At 45.6% G+C, this 16,208-nt stretch overlaps 1 protein-coding gene across 1 annotated transcript in view; it reads right to left on the minus strand.

Moving 5' to 3' along the window:
- The window catches only part of TSPAN14 (tetraspanin 14), a 204,613-nt gene that overhangs the window by 36,067 nt on the left and 152,338 nt on the right, over positions 1–16,208 (minus strand). The window lies entirely within an intron of this gene.

A 16,208-nucleotide genomic window follows, 5' to 3' on the forward strand; every position in this document is an offset into this window, starting at 1 on the left:
GTGAGCAACTGCTCATACATTCTAGGAGTGTCACGTACAGATTTTACATGGATGCTCACAAAAATACTTGCAAATCTGGAAAATTGTTGGTTTTAGAATTACTTGTTCATTTTTTTTAAATTAAACTTTATTGATTTTTCAAATATTGACAGTGCAATAAACAAGTATATAAACATATAATAAAACAACAAAAACACATTCTTCTTACAGATATCAGATCAAACATTTTAACCAACCCACCCACCCACTGACTAATCAATAATAGCATAAATACATATATACATTCAATAACCTTCCCTTATGTAAAATTATAATGCAATCCCAACCACCCCCCACCCACCCTAGATGTAAATATTCAAAGGTGTAGATTGTAGAACTAAGATAAATAGAAATATTCCCCTCCCCCTTCCCTGGATGTGCATGTGGAAATAAACAAAAAGTTAAGACATAGAAACAACTATAATGAGGTGATAAAAGATGTCAACGGGTACCAAGCCAATTTAAATATATTGCTATGCCCCAAAATATCAACATTCATTTTCTCATATCTATAACTGGAGCACAAATTCGTCCACCAAAAAGGAAAATTGAGGCGACTTGTTCACATCTCTAGCAAAGAACATTAAGAAAGGGGACAAATCCTTCTTCAGGTATATTAGTGACAGGCAGAAGAACACAAACGGGATAGTACGTCTTAGAACAGCAGATGGGATTTATGTGGAAACAGATTCCGAAAAAGCCAAACTACTGAACGATTACTTCTGCTCAGTCTTTACCTGCGAGGCACCTGGACACGGGCCACAGCTGGAAGCAAAGCCAAGCAAGGAAGATCCATTTCAGAATTTTGGATTCTCACCAGCTGATGTTTACAGCGAACTGTCAAGACTCAAGGTAAACAAAGCCATGGGACCAGACAAATTGCACCCACGAGTACTCAGGGAGCTGTGCGATGTCCTGGCGGAACCATTAACCATGCTCTTCAATCTCTCCCTAAGTACAGGGAGAGTCCCCCTGGACTGGAAAACAGCTAACGTCGTTCCACTGCACAAAAAGGGTTGCAGAGCAGAGGCTGCAAATTACAGACCAGTAAGTCTCACATCAATAGTGTGTAAACTCATGGAAACACTACTTAAATGTAAATTAGACACGATTTTGGATGAGGGGAATCTAAGGGATCCTAGTCAACATGGATTCACTAGGGGTAGGTCATGCCAATCCAATCTTATCAGCTTCTTTGATTGGGTAACAGGAAAGCTGGACTCGGGAGAGTCTCTGGACATAGTGTACTTGGACTTCAGTAAAGCTTTCGACAGCGTCCCACACCGTAGACTATTAAACAAGATGAAATCAATGGGGTTAGGTGAGATACTAATTGCATGGGTCAAGGATTGGCTGAGTGGAAGACATCAGAGGGTGGTGGTCAACGGCACCCTCTCTGAGACATCGGAGGTGACCAGCGGAGTGCCACAGGGCTCGGTCCTGGGTCCACTCCTTTTTAACATATTCATAAGAGACTTGACCCAAGGGCTTCAGGGTAAAGTAACTCTGTTCGCTGATGACGCCAAACTATGTAATATAGTAAGTGAAAGCAATCTGCAGGATAGTATGACGCAGGATCTGCTTACGTTGGAAAACTGGTCCTCGACATGGCAGCTGGGCTTCAACGCTAAGAAATGTAAGGTTATGCATCTCGGTAGCAGAAATCCATGTAAACCTTACACCTTAAATGGAGAAACACTAGCTAGGACTTCAGAAGAAAGAGACTTGGGAATAATCATCAGTGCAGACATGAAGGCCGCCAAACAAGTGGAGAAGGCCTCATCCAAAGCAAGGCAACTTATGGGATGTATCAATAGAAGCTTCGTTAGCCGCAAATCTGAAGTCATAATGCCACTGTACAGAACCATGGTGAGACCTCATCTGGAGTACTGGTGCAATTCTGGAGGCCACATTACCGTAAAGACGTGCTTAGAGTTGAGTCGGTTCAGCGGATGGCCACCAGGATGATCTCGGGGCTCAAGGGTCTCTCGTACGAAGAAAGACTGAACAAATTGCAGCTCTACACTCTAGAGGAGCGCAGGGAGAGGGGGGACATGATTGAGACATTTAAATACATCACGGGACGTGTCGAGATGGAAGAAGACATCTTCTTTCTCAGGGGACCCTCGGTCACAAGGGGGCATGCATTCAAACTCAGAGGAGGGAAATTCGATAGTGACATAAGGAAGTATTTCTTCACAGAAAGGGTGGTAGATCACTGGAACAAGCTTCCAGAGCAGGTGATCAAGGCCACCAGCGTTATTGACTTTAAGAATAAATGGGATGCCCTAGTAGGATCCTTACGAGGGTCAAGTTAAGGAACTAGGTCATTAGTACTCAGACTTAATGGGGTGGGTCAGTAGAGTGGGCAGACTTGATGGGCTATAGCCCTTTTCTGCCGTCATCTTTCTATGTTTCTATGTTTCTATCTAAAAAAATTTTTAAAACCTGTTGCTCGCACAAAAAAAAAAGGTTGTAATGCTTAGAGGGAGTATTGGTGTGGGCTACTAGCGATATAGACAAAACTACATGATCAGACCAATTGCTGCTTAGGTAGCTTCTGAGACTGGGTGTCCTTTATAGAATCCGTTCCTTTTAAGCCTATAGTGGAGAGGGGGAGGGTTCTGCATTGTGCACAAAAAGCCAAACATCAGCTCAATACCAATGATATTTTAGCCTGGGCAGCAAATAATTTTAGTTCTAACTATTCATGCACAAAACATATCAACAATGGCCCTCTGAATATCACCCCCACAAAATAATGCGCAGCAAAATGATACACCATATTAAACAGAATAGTATTTACAGTATTATGGAAATACGAGTAAGTAGGTACTTGGCTCTCAGTCAGCCCCAACTCCCCAGTCCATCATCTTCTTGTTGGCCATATAGCAATGTTACTTACCGTAACAGTTGTTATCCAGGGACAGCAGGCAGCTATTCTCACTAGTGGGTGATGTCATCAGACAGAGCCCGGTACGGACGTCTCACAAGCACGTGTTGCTTGTAGAAACTTAAAGTTTCCAGATGCCCGCACCGCGCATGCGCCGGTGCCTTCCCGCCCGGAGAGCCGGGCGTGTCTCCTCAGTTCAGGTAGCTAGCCTGAGAAGCCAACCCAGGGGAGGTGGGTGGGACGTGAGAATAGCTGCCTGCTGTCCCTGGATAACAACTGTTACGGTAAGTAACATTGCTTTATCCCAGGACAAGCAGGCAGGTATTCTCACTAGTGGGTGACCTCCAAGCTAACCTCAGTGGGATGGAGGGGGAGTTGGCGACTTAAGAGAATAAATTTTTCAACACTGTTTGGCCAAACTGTCCATCCCGTCTGGAGAAGGTATCCAGACAATAATGTGAGGTGAAAGTGTGAACCGAGGACCAGGTGGCAGCCTTACAAATCTCCTCGATTGGTGTTGATCTGAGGAATGCTACTGAGGCTGCCATTGCTCTGACCTTATGGGCTGTGACCTTACAAGGAAGTGATAATCCAGCCTGGGCATAGCAGAAAGAGATACAAGCCGCCATCCAATTAGAGATGGTGTGCTTTGATACGGGTCTTCCCAACTTATTAGGATCGAAGGAGACAAAAAGTTGGGGGGTGGTTCTGTGTGGCTTGGTACGATCCAGGTAGAAAGCCAAAGCACGTTTACAGTCTAGAGTGTGAAGGGCCGATTCTCCATGGTGAGAATGGGGCTTAGGGAAGAATACTGGAAGTACAATGGATTGGTTGAGATGAAATTCGGAGACCACTTTAGGCAGGAATTTCGGGTGAGTGCGGAGGACCACCTTGTCGTGATGGAATACTGTGAATGGTGGATCCGCCATCAATGCCTGGAGTTCGCTGACCCTGCGAGCAGACGTAAGGGTTACAAGAAAGAGCACTTTCCAGGTGAGGTACTTAAGAGGGGCCCTGTTGAGTGGTTCAAACGGGGGCTTCATGAGATGGGAAAGGACTACATTGAGATCCCAAACTACCGGGGGTGGTTTGAGAGGAGGGTTAACATGAAAGAGTCCTTTCATAAATCTGGCGACCACCGGGTGGGTCGAGAGGGGTTTCCCTTGTAGAGGCTGGTGGAAAGCCGCAATAGCGCTCAGGTGGACTCGTATGGATGTAGACTTGAGCCCAGATTGAGATAGGTGTAGGAGGTAGTCCAGCACGGAGGATAAGGAAGCTCGCTGAGGTTCCTTTGATTTAGAAACACACCATGAGGAGAATCTAGTCCATTTCTGGGAGTAGCATTGTCGAGTGGCGGGCTTCCTGGAAGCCTCCAAGACCTCCCTCACTCCTTGTGAGAATTGGTGAGGGGTTACGTTGAGAGGAACCAAGCTGTCAGGTGGAGAGACTGCAGGTTGGGATGAAGTAATGATCCTTGATGTTGAGTAAGTAGTGAAGGAAACACTGGAAGTGGTCCTGGTTCCCTGCTGCTGAGTTGAAGCAGAAGGGAGAACCAAGGTTGTCTGGGCCACCGAGGAGCTATTAGAATCATGGTGGCCTGTTCGAGTTTCAGCTTGACCAGAGTCTTCTGGATCAGCGGGAATGGTGGGAACGCATATAGAAATCGTTTCCCCCAGTCTAGTAGAAAAGCATCTGCCTCGAGGCGGTGAGGAGTGTAGATCCTGGAGCAAAACTGAGGCAGTTTCGAGTTGTGGGGAGCCGCAAAGAGGTCTATCTGAGGCGTCCCCCACTGTGTGAAGATTTGGTGAAGGGGGCTGGAATGGAGAGTCCATTCGTGAGGTTGTAGAAGACGACTTAGGTTGTCTGCTAAGACGTTGTTCTTCCCCTGAATGTAGACAGCTCTGAGGAGGGCGTTGTGGTGCACCGCCCAGTCCCAGACTCGTAGAGCTTCCTGGCAAAGGAGGGCCGAGCCCGTGCCTCCTTGCTTGTTGATTTAATACATGGCGGCCTGATTGTCTGTGCGAATGAGGATCACCATGTCGTGAAGTAGGTGTTGGAAAGCTTTGAGAGCATTGAAGATGGCTCTGAGCTCCAGTAGATTGATTTGATGTAGTCTGTCCGCACTGGTCCAGAATCCTTGGGTGCGGAGACCATCCAGGTGGGCCCCCCATGCATAGTTCGACGAATCGGTTGTGAGAACTTTCTGATGGGGGGGAGAGTGCAACAGCAAACCTCTGAATAGATTCGAAGAGGTCATCCACCAAAGTAGAGACTGCCGAAGAGCAGGTGTGACTATGATGCGTTTGGTTAGTGGATCGGACGTCTGATTCCACTGTGATGCCAGGGTCCACTGGGGGATTCTGAGATGGAGTCTGGCAAAGGGTGTCACATGTACTGTGGAGGCCATGTGGCCCAGGAGCACCATCAGTTGTCTCGCCGATAGGGTTTGGCGAGTAGACACCGACTGGCAGAGATGAAGAAGAGCCTCCATGCGTTGAAGAGGCAGGAATGCTCGGAGTTGAATGGTGTCCAGGACTGCCCCGATGAAGGGGAGGGACTGGGTGGGTTGTAGATGAGACTTGGAAAAGTTGATCTCGAAGCCCAAATTCTGGAGGAAGTAGATTGTAGTCAAGGCCGCCGAAGTGACCTCTGGGGCTGACGGGGCCTTGATGAGCCAGTCGTCGAGGTATGGGAACACCTGTAGACCCCTGTCCCGGAGTGCCGCGGCCACTACCACCAGGCACTTTGTGAAGACTCTGGGGGACGAGGAGAGGCCGAATGGTAGCACTCGGTACTGTAGATGCAGATTTCCCACCCGAAATCTGAGGAACTTTCGGGAGGCCGGGTGAATGGGGATGTGAGTGTAGGCCTCCTTGAGATCCAGGGAGCATAACCAGTCGTTCTGCTCGAGGAGGGGGTAGAGAGAAGCCAGAGTCAGCATACGGAACTTCTCTTTGACCAGAAATTTGTTGAGGGCCCGAAGGTCTAAAATGGGTCGCAGGTCGCCCGTTTTCTTCGGGACGAGGAAGTACCGGGAGTAAAATCCTCGGTTCAATTGGTCTGACGGGACCGGCTCGACGGCCCGAAGCTGAAGCAAGGTTTGAACTTCCTGAAGAAGAAGGGCGGTCTGTGTCGAGCTTGAAGGATACTCTCTTGGAGGATGGTCCGGGGGGGCCCAATGGAACTGGAGAGAGTATCCGTCTCTTATGATGGTGAGGACCCATAGGTCCGTGGTTATGGCCTCCCATCGGTGGTAAAAAAGATGGAGGCGGCCCCCTATGGGAGAGGCTGAGGGGTGCAGAACGGTGTCGGTTATGCTCCCAGGAAGGGAGTCAAAAGGGCTGGGTAGCCTTAGGTGCAGCCGGTGGCTGGGGTTTTTGCTGAGACTTCTGGGGAGGTTGTCTCTTCGCAGGTTGCCTCGCAGCGGGCGTTTGTCTAGGCATGTAACGCCGCTGGTAAATCAGGGGTGGCCTGGAAGGTCGAGACTGTTGAGGTTTGGGTTTGGGCCGCAGGATGGATTGAAAAGATTTTTCGTGATCCGACAGCTTCTTGGTAACAGTTTCGATAGACTCATCGAACAGATCAGCTCCCGCACATGGTACGTTGGCGAGTCTGTCCTGGAGGTTGGGATCCATATCAATTGTACGGAGCCATGCCAGGCGACGCATGGCTACCGCGCTTGCGGCAGCACGTGCCGAGAGTTCGAATGCATCGAAGGAGGATTGCATCAGCTGGAGGCGTAGTTGGGAGAGGGAGGCTACCACTTCCTCGAACTCGAATCGAGCTTGGGTGTCTATGAAAAGAGTAAACTTGCGGAGCACCGGCAAGAAGAACTCCAGATAGGAAGAGAAAAAGAAATTGTAGTTCAGCACCCGTGACGCCATCATGGAGTTTTGATAGAATTTTCTACCAAATTTGTCCATCGTTCTCCCCTCTCGGCCCGGCGGTACAGAGGCGTAGACCTGAGAGGGATGAGAGCGTTTAAGAGAGGACTCGACCAGTAGGGATTGGTGAGAGAGTTGAGGGCCCTCGAACCCTTTATGGTGCACGATGCGGTATCGAGCATCGAGTTTGCTGGGAATCGCCGGTATGGAGTACGGTGTTTCGAAACACTGCATGAAGGTCTGATCCAGCAATTTATGCAGAGGGAGCCGAAGCAACTCCGTTGGAGGGTTAGGTAAATGCATGGTGTCCAGATACTCTTTGGAGTATCGGGAGCCCGTGTCAAGAGTCACATCCAGATCATCCGCCATTTGTCGGAGGAATGATGAGAAAGACAATTGATCCGCCAGCGTCGGTTTGTGAGACGGGCTGGAGGAGGAAGAGGCCTCCGGGTCCATGGACATCGGGGAATGGCAAGGAGAATCGGGTACGGGTGTTTCCTCGTACTCCGTTCCCTCCGGAGGGGATACCTCTGATGAGGAGTATCCCATACGTTGCAGTTTTTTCTGCGGTGACACCTCCGAATGGCGTGCGGAGTGCCACGATGAGTGTCTGGATCGATGTCCGTCTCGGTGGCGGGACGGGGATCGAGATCGTCTGTGCATCGCATGGTCTCCCGAGGCCCCCAAGTGATGGATAGGGCTGGAAGCGGTGGATCGCAACTGGGGTTGCGATGCGGATTCTTGCGATGCTACCCAAGTCTGGTAAGGAGTGCGGAAGAACTCTTCCTGACTATGCCCAGGGCTTTGATTATCGATCGAAGGTCTGGTCCCATGTTGGCGCGGAGGCGTAATGGGCTCTAATGGCGGCATATCGCTAGGCGAGGCTTGCTGCATGGGCATCGCCGCCCTCCCCCGTTCGTCCTCGTCGGTTTTCGAGGTCGAACGGCGTGGGGGAGGGGGAGGGGGCGGACCGCCCCTTTGGACCGGTACCGGGAGGTCACCCTGTATGGCAGCGATGAGCCCGGGTCCGATGGTCTGCATGAGCTCAACGAATTGAGCTTCCAGCATGGACCGCAGCGAAGCCGATAAGGAGGGATCCGCACCGAAAGGGGGTCCTCCTGCACGGTCATCGCGTTCCTTCGAGGTCGAGTGCTTATGCTTGGTAGCTTTAGGCACTTTGATGACCACTGGTGGTACTGTGGAAGGAAGAGGTACCTGAACCGAGGAGACCGGGGCAGGCACCGACGTCGAGCTCGTGGATGGTGTCGGGATGAACGATGCCGGTTTCACCACACTCGATGCAGGAGGGGTCGATGCCGGTTTCGCACGAACCGGGGAGGTATCAGATGAAGTGGAAGCCGAAGGATCCTTAGCTGCGTCCATCTTGAACATCGATTCCCACAATAGGCAACGCCGTTTGAATGAGCGTGCCGTAAGGGTAGAGCAAGGCCTGCACGATTTCGGGATGTGGTCAGGACCAAGACACTGCAAACAGCGTCGGTGCGGGTCCGTAAGTGAAATCGCGCGTTGGCACTTGCTGCACTTTTTAAACCCGGTGATTGGCCGGGACATAGGCCGGAAAATCTCCGCCGCGAGGTCGAAGCCAGTAGGCCTGAGCCACGTGGCCGGCCCGTTCGACCCGCCGGAGGAAATAATCTTTTTTTTTTTTTTTTTAAACTGAGAAAGAAATGTACTGTTAATTGTAATCAAAAGAAAGTGAAAAACGCGGACAAGGAAGGCAAATTTAACTGAATTCAGCTAGCGCATGATGAAGTTGAACTTCTCAGCTCCGCGGAAAGAAAAGAACTGAGGAGACACGCCCGGCTCTCCGGGCGGGAAGGCACCGGCGCATGCGCGGTGCGGGCATCTGGAAACTTTAAGTTTCTACAAGCAACACGTGCTTGTGAGACGTCCGTACCGGGCTCTGTCTGATGACATCACCCACTAGTGAGAATACCTGCCTGCTTGTCCTGGGATAAAAATAGTAATGTTCAGAAATTCTGAGGTTACTGGCAACCATAAAATAATCTACCTATCAATGTTTTAGGTAGGTTGCCAAATGGCCACCAGGCTTCAGCTCTGCTAGCATTTAATTTCTCTTGAGTTACCAAACATTAGGTATTAGCTGTACTTAATAGCCATTAAAGCCAGCGTTCAATTCCCATTGGTGCTCCTTGGAAAATTTTTAGCTGTATGTATAAATTATGGTTCATTGAGATTTGAGTGTTTTATTGTTTTATCGTTAGAATTCTTATTACTGAGATGCTTGTTATAATATTTTATGAAGAAAAATTTTTTTTAACTTTTGTTCTTAATATTTCCTTTTCTTTTTAATAATCTTTATTCATTTTAAAATAATTTCAATAAGTGAAGAACAATAATTAAAACATTTACACTATAGACATCACTAAAAATATTACAATATTTTTAAAAGACCAATAACCTCCCACCCAAACTATTCTTTATCATTCAAGAATCTATAGATCTATCATAATTCCGTAATTCACTATATATTTTAAACATAAAATTACACATTTATCCACTTAGACATATTTTAAACTTATAAACCACCCTGCCCCCATCCATAATAATATTTGATTATAACCTATATATTCTATATTTTCTATTTTTAAATGGAGTTCTTTTCTTAATGAATGCAAATTATACATTGTAAACCGTTTGGATCCTTTTAGGCCGTTATGCAGTATATAAAGTTTTTAATAAACATCTTAGACAAGTACTTAGCCCTCCATTGCCTAAGATGCAAAACTAAAATTGTAAGCTCTCCAGGGACAGAAAAATACCTACTGTACCTGAATGTAACTTGCCTTGAGCTATTACTAAGAAAGGTTTGATGTAAATCCAATCCAATACGAGGCATAATGTAAAGTAATACAAAACACTACATTTGTCACTCGGGACCTACAGAGCAATTGCAACATACCATAATAGTAGTAACTTCCATAATTCACACACACAACAAGGACCTACTTAGGAAAAGAGAGTACTACAGTGGATGCTAGAACAACAATACACTGATTGGAAAACTCAACAAGTCAGATTAATCCTGCAGTCAATGCTAACAGAAAGCCATGTCGCTTTCGCACACAGAGACAGGGTAGGCATGGGGGAGGGGGCCCATTCTAACTGAGTCAGTCCAAAGTCACCTACATCTTCGCTCTCATCCATTTTTGTTGCAGGAGTCTGCCAGCTGTGGCAGCAATTCTGATGTGCAGCCTGTGGCCTCCCTCTGTGCTTTCCTTCTGCTGCGGTCCGTCCAGGCAGAAAAAGGAAGTTGAATCATTGGGGGTGGACCGTGACAAAAGGAAAGCACAGAGGGAGGCTGCACTTCAGAGTCGCTACCGTAGCCGGCAGTCCCCTGCACCAAAAATTGATGAGAACGAAGGTGGAGGTGATATCGGACCGGTGCAGTTAGAAGGGGAAGACATGCTGGGCCAGGAAGCCCCCTGGACCAACTGTTTTTTGGGGGGGTTTAAGTAGAATGGGGGAGGGGTTTCAAGAAAAAGTACCACACTGGAAGTGGGGGGTGAAAGGGAAGAACTTATAGGGCCAGAAACAGAGGTTATCTGGGACACTAAATTTTGACACTTTTTTTTTATATGAATGCAAATGCATAAATACACACACTTTCCTCAGATCAGGTCTAAGTCTGTGAAAGAATCTGTGCACTAATAGGGTGTGTTGGAGTCTATTTTATAAAGGCATCCTGATAGGAAATATCCCCCACAATGCTTTATATCCTTTGATAATAAAAATAACTGTTGCTCTCAATTTCCAGATTTAGTTCACATCCTGGCTCCCCCTTTGACTCACTGCAGGTCTCCAATAAGATGCTGCTTAGAATACAAAAAGGAACATGTCTGGCAGCAGTATGAAGCTGCAAAGTTGCTATCCTCCAAGACGATTCTAGTTACAGATCTCCTTCTATATTCGCAGGGGTTGGGTGCATAAGAACATAAGAAGTTGCCTCCACTGGGTCAGACCAGAGGTCCATCGTGCCCAGTAGTCCGCTCCCGCGGCGGCCCATCAGGTTTATGACCTGTGAAGTGGTTCCTGACCATTTCTATAACCTACCTCTACTTCTATCTGTACCCCTCAATCCCCTTATCCTTTGGGAACCTATCTAAACCTTCCTTGAACCCCTATAATGTGCTCTGGCCTATCACAACCTCCGGAAGCGCGTTCCATGTGTCAACCACCCTCTGGGTAAAAAAGAACTTCCTAGCATTTGTTCTAAACCTGTCCCCTCTCAGTTTCTCCGAGTGACCCCTTGTACTTGTGGTTCCCCACAGTCTGAAGAATTTGTCCCTGTCTACCTTCTCTATGCCCTTCAGGATTTTGAAGGTTTCTATCATGTCTCCTCTAAGTCTCCGCTTTTCCAGGGAGAACAGCCCCAACATTTTCAACCTGTCAGCGTATGAAAAGTTTTCCATACCTTTTATCAGTTTAGTCGCTCTTCTCTGGACCCCCTCAAGTACTGCCATGTCCTTCTTGAGGTACGGCGACCAGTACTGGATACAGTACTCCAGATGTGGGCGCACCATTGCACGATACAGCGGCATGATGACTTCCTTCGTCCTGGTTGTGATACCCTTTTTAATAATACCCAGCATTCTGTTCGCTTTCTTTGAGGTTGTCGCACACTGTGCTGATGCTTTCAGTGATGTGTCTACCATCACCCCCAGGTCTCTTTCAAGGTTGATCACCCCTAGCAATGATCCCATTTTGTAGCTGAACATCGGGTTCTTTTTCCCTACATGCATGACCTTGCATTTCTCTATGTTAAAGTTCATTTGCCACTCTTCCAGTCTCGTTAGGTCCCTTTGCAGGTCTTCACAGTCTTCCGTGGTTCTAACTCTGCTGCAGAGTTTGGTGTCATCAGCAAATTTAATAACCTCACATTTCGTCCCCGTCTCCAGGTCGTTAATAAATATATTGAACAGGAGCGGTCCCAGCACTGACCCCTGTGGAACTCCGCTCGTGACCCATTGCCAGTCTGAGTAATGGCCCTTTACTCCAACTCTCTGTTTCCTGCCTGCCAGCCAGTGTTTGATCCATCGGTGGACATCCAGTACAGCAAGTTTGTGAGGCACGACCTTCCCTTGCAGAAGCCGTGCTGGCTCACCTTCAGTTGACCATTGTTTTCTATGTGTTCGCAGATTGTGTCCTTAACCAGTGCTTCCATCATCTTTCCCGGAACCGAGGTCAAGCTCACCGGCCTATAGTTTCCTGGGTCACCCCTTGATCCCTTCTTAAAGATGGGCGTGACATTTGCTATTTTCCAATCCTCTGGGATCTCCCCAGTTTTTAAGGATAGGTTACATATTTGGCGAAATGTTTCCGCTATTTCATTTCTCAGTTCTTTTAGTACCCTTGGGTGGATGCCGCCGGGACCTGGTGATTTGTCGCTCTTCAGTCTGTCTATCTGTCTGAGGACATCCTCTTTGCTTACCTCTAGTTGGACCAGCTTTTCATCATGGTCTTTGTTTATGATCTCCTCGGGTTCTGGGATATTGGATGTGTCCTCTCTCGTGAAGACTGACGAGAATAACTTGTTTAACCCGTCAGCTATCTCTTTTTCCTCCTTTACCACTCCCTTCCTGTCTCCATCGTCTAATGGTCCCACTTCCTCCCTGGCTGGTTGTTTCCCCTTCACATACCTGAAGAATGGTTTGAAGTTTCTTGCTTCCACCGCCAGTCTCTCCTCATATTCTCTTTTTGCTTTCCTAACCACTCGGTGACAGTCCTTTTGGTGCCTTTTGTGCTCCTTCTGGTTGTCCTTTGTTTGGTCCTTTTTCCATTTTCTGAATGATGTTTTCTTGTCACTTATCGCCTTTTTCACTGCATTTGTTATCCACGCCGGGTTTTTGATTCGATTGTTTTAGCACCCTTTCCTAAACCTGGGGACGTACAGGTTTTGTGCTTCGTGCACCGTGCCCTTGAGTAGGGCCCAGGCTTCCTCAACGGTCTCCATCTTCCCTGAGCTGTTGCTGAGCTTCTTTCCCACCTTTTTCCTCATGGCCCTGTAATTTCCTTTTCTGAAATTGAGTGCTGTCGTTGTGGTTCTTTTCACCTTTGATGTTCCTTTGATGGGAAGGAAAGAAAGGAGAAGAGAGAGATGCCAGAGCATAGGGGAGGGGGTGGTGACAGAGAGAGAAAAACGGAGAGGTGACAGAGTTGAAATCAATCATGTACAAAGGTGAGAAGGGGCACGGGATAGATAGTTTATGGAAGGAGCATAGAAAGAGGGAAGATGCCATATGGAAGAGAGAGAGAGGGTGCACACTGGATAGAAAGAGCACAAAGGGCAGTGAATGGAAGGGGCGAGATAGAGGGTGAACAGTAGATGGAAGGGGTAGAGAGAGGGAAACAGACACTGAATGGAAGTGTGGGGGAGAGGAAGGACAGCTGCTGAATGGAAGTGTGAGAGAAAGGGGGAACAGATGCTGGAAGGAAGTGGGGAGGAGAAAGAAAAAAAGGGCACATGCAGGATTGAGGGAAGAGGATAGAGTTAGTTACTGGAAGGGGTGAAGGAAGCTATAGGTAGACACAGTGAAAGAGGGAAATTAAGGACTGAATAGTAAAAAAATAATTTAGACAGAGGCAGAAAATAAATTGAGAAGGAAAATGAGGGAAGAACAGGAGGAAGGGAGCGGAGACAGATACCAGACCAATGGGGGTGAAAGGAGAGATGGAAGGGGGAGGCATACAGTTTCTGGAAGGGGCATAGAAGGAGAGAAGATGCCATATAGGGGCAGAGAGATGGCAGACAGTGGATGGAAGGAAGAGAGTAACAAGAAGATGAGGAAAGCAGAAACCAGAGAAGACAAAGGTAGAACAAAAATTTTCTATTTATTTATTGCTTTAGGAGACATGTGTCACTGTTTCTGTGGTATTGCATTGTATGCAGAGTCCAGCTTCTTGCTGGTTCAATTTAACATTTGTCTATGCATTTCTATTTTATCCCCCCTTTTACATAACTGTGGAGCGTTTTTTAGCGCCAGCCGTGGTGGTAGCAGCTCTGATGCTCAGAATTCTATGAGCGTCAGAGCTGTTACCACCATGGCTAAAATCCACACTACAGTTTTGTAAAAGGCGGAGGGGTAAGTTTGTGATGACATACCATACTAAGTGAAGGTGTTTTCTGTGTTCTATTTGTTCAAAAGACATGGTTTTCTGTTAGGATTGACTGCAGGATTAATCTGAACTAGTCTGGCTTGTTTAGTTTTACAATGGGTGTATTGCTGTTGTACTTCTCCCTGCAGTATGTAAGATGCTGCCTTTTCCTAGGTACTCATGTGTGACTTGTGGCTTGTTACTAAAAATCATGTTTTTCGTACAGATAGGGGGGGAGGTGCCAAAAAATGATGGGCCCCGGGTGTCACACATGCTAGGTACACCACTGAAAAGAATATCAAATATGGAATCTAAAATTGTGGATTATGGAAGCTCAAGCTTTAACTTAGATAATAGATAGTGGAAATTTCCATTTTAAAGTGGAAAATTTGGAGTTAGAAGATATAATCTCAGGTTAATTAATTTTCCTTTGGTACTTTCAGTATTTGCTCAAGATATGTTTTAAAGATATTTAACAGAGATAATAAAAAGTTCCAGACGCTTCTCATCCTTCTAAGATTTACTATCCTCCTGCGAAGAAAAATCAATAGTTTAGACTTAACAAATATCATAAAGAGATCAGGTATAGAGGTACCAGTTCCAGCGATTCTTTTGGTTCAGTTTGCTATTGATTCAGATAGAGAATGGTTGCTTAAATTTTTTATTTTTATTTTTAAGTTCATGACACTTAAAATAAGAATATATTCTGATGTGTAAAAGTTAACCCAGAATAGAAGGAAACAATTTTTGTTATTGAGACCTCAGGTCTTGCAGTTGGGTGCTACATTTGTTCTACGATACCCATGTAATGTGTGGTTACCTATCAAGGAGTACGATATATGTTTTTTGTACCTCAACAGTTATCTAGTTTTATTTCTGGCAAAGGTCAAGTAATAATTAGTACTCCTTAGGTAGTTTGCTATCTCCGTTTAAGGTTAAATTTGCTAGATCTTTCTCAAGCGCCATCTTTTATTCTATTGTATTGTATTTTATTTGGCACATTGTTTTGGTGTTTTTGTACACCGCCTAGAAGGCTTGATTGGGCGGTATAAGAAATTTTAAATAAACTTGAAACTTTGTAATTATTCCCTAGTTTCTAATTATTTCTGTCATTTTCTTATAGCTTCTCCCCCTAATTATTACAATTCAAATTTCAAGCTTAAAAAAAATTATTAAATTAAAATTATTATTAAAACTTTCAAGTTTACTAAAATGTTGATAAAACAGTATGTATTAAAAAGGGGGAGACAATAAACAAGTAAATACACACTAAACAATACTTGACCAATATAAAACAATAGGGAAGTTTGGAAGAACTACAAAATCAAAAGTAAAGAATACATAAAAGGTTAACCACAATAGGATTATTGAACAACTCTGGCTGTATCCAAGCCTGTTTAATAGTCATATGCATCTTGAAAGAGGTAACACGTTAGGTTTCACTTAATTTTAACTAAATTTTTTCTGCCCTGATATAAAGTGGTAAAGAATGCCATATTGTAGGGGCCGTAATAGTGAATGAGGTGGCCCGACATGTGCTAATCTGATTATTACAATGTATCTAAGATTTATATTACCTTATTTTTTCTGTGAAAGTTTATTTTTTTCTTCTCTGTACATTATTAAAATCGTCTTGTGACTGATATTGACATAAATATTGAAAATTTGCATAAATAAATTAAAAAAAAAGAATTGCCTACTGGCTTAGACCAATGGCCATCTAGCCCAGTAAAAGCTTTTTATTTTAGACATTTGAATGGAAAGTTGCACACTAGAGGAGCAAGTACACTTGACCCTCAATGAAGGATATGATGAATGGTGACCACGTGTTACAGATTCAATGACCTGATAAAATTAATTCAATTTGACTGTATTCTCTGGGGGGAAGGGGTTCTCTTGCTGTTTATTGTCTGAGTGGTTCTTTGTTCTTTCAACAATGGCACTTCCTTTCTTTTATATTTTCTTGTGAACTGCCTTGTGATGCGCTCAAGAAGGCTAGTATATGAAATTTTTAATAAACTATAAACCATACTTGAGGTCCAAATGAGCACTTACTTTATTATTTGAACCTTCCACAGAGCAGGCATATATGCAGATGTCCAGTTTTTGGTTTTTTTTTTTGTATTCCTGTATTGCCATTGTAAAATGAAGAATGTGTGTATAATTTATGATCCTGTCCAAAGCATACCTAAAACATACAGTTTTCCCAAACTACCTATGTGCCATTAGTATGTGCCATTTACAATTGTGAAATA

Source organism: Geotrypetes seraphini, chromosome 4 (assembly GCF_902459505.1).
Source record: "Geotrypetes seraphini chromosome 4, aGeoSer1.1, whole genome shotgun sequence".
Classification (NCBI taxonomy): Eukaryota; Metazoa; Chordata; class Amphibia; order Gymnophiona; family Dermophiidae; genus Geotrypetes; species Geotrypetes seraphini.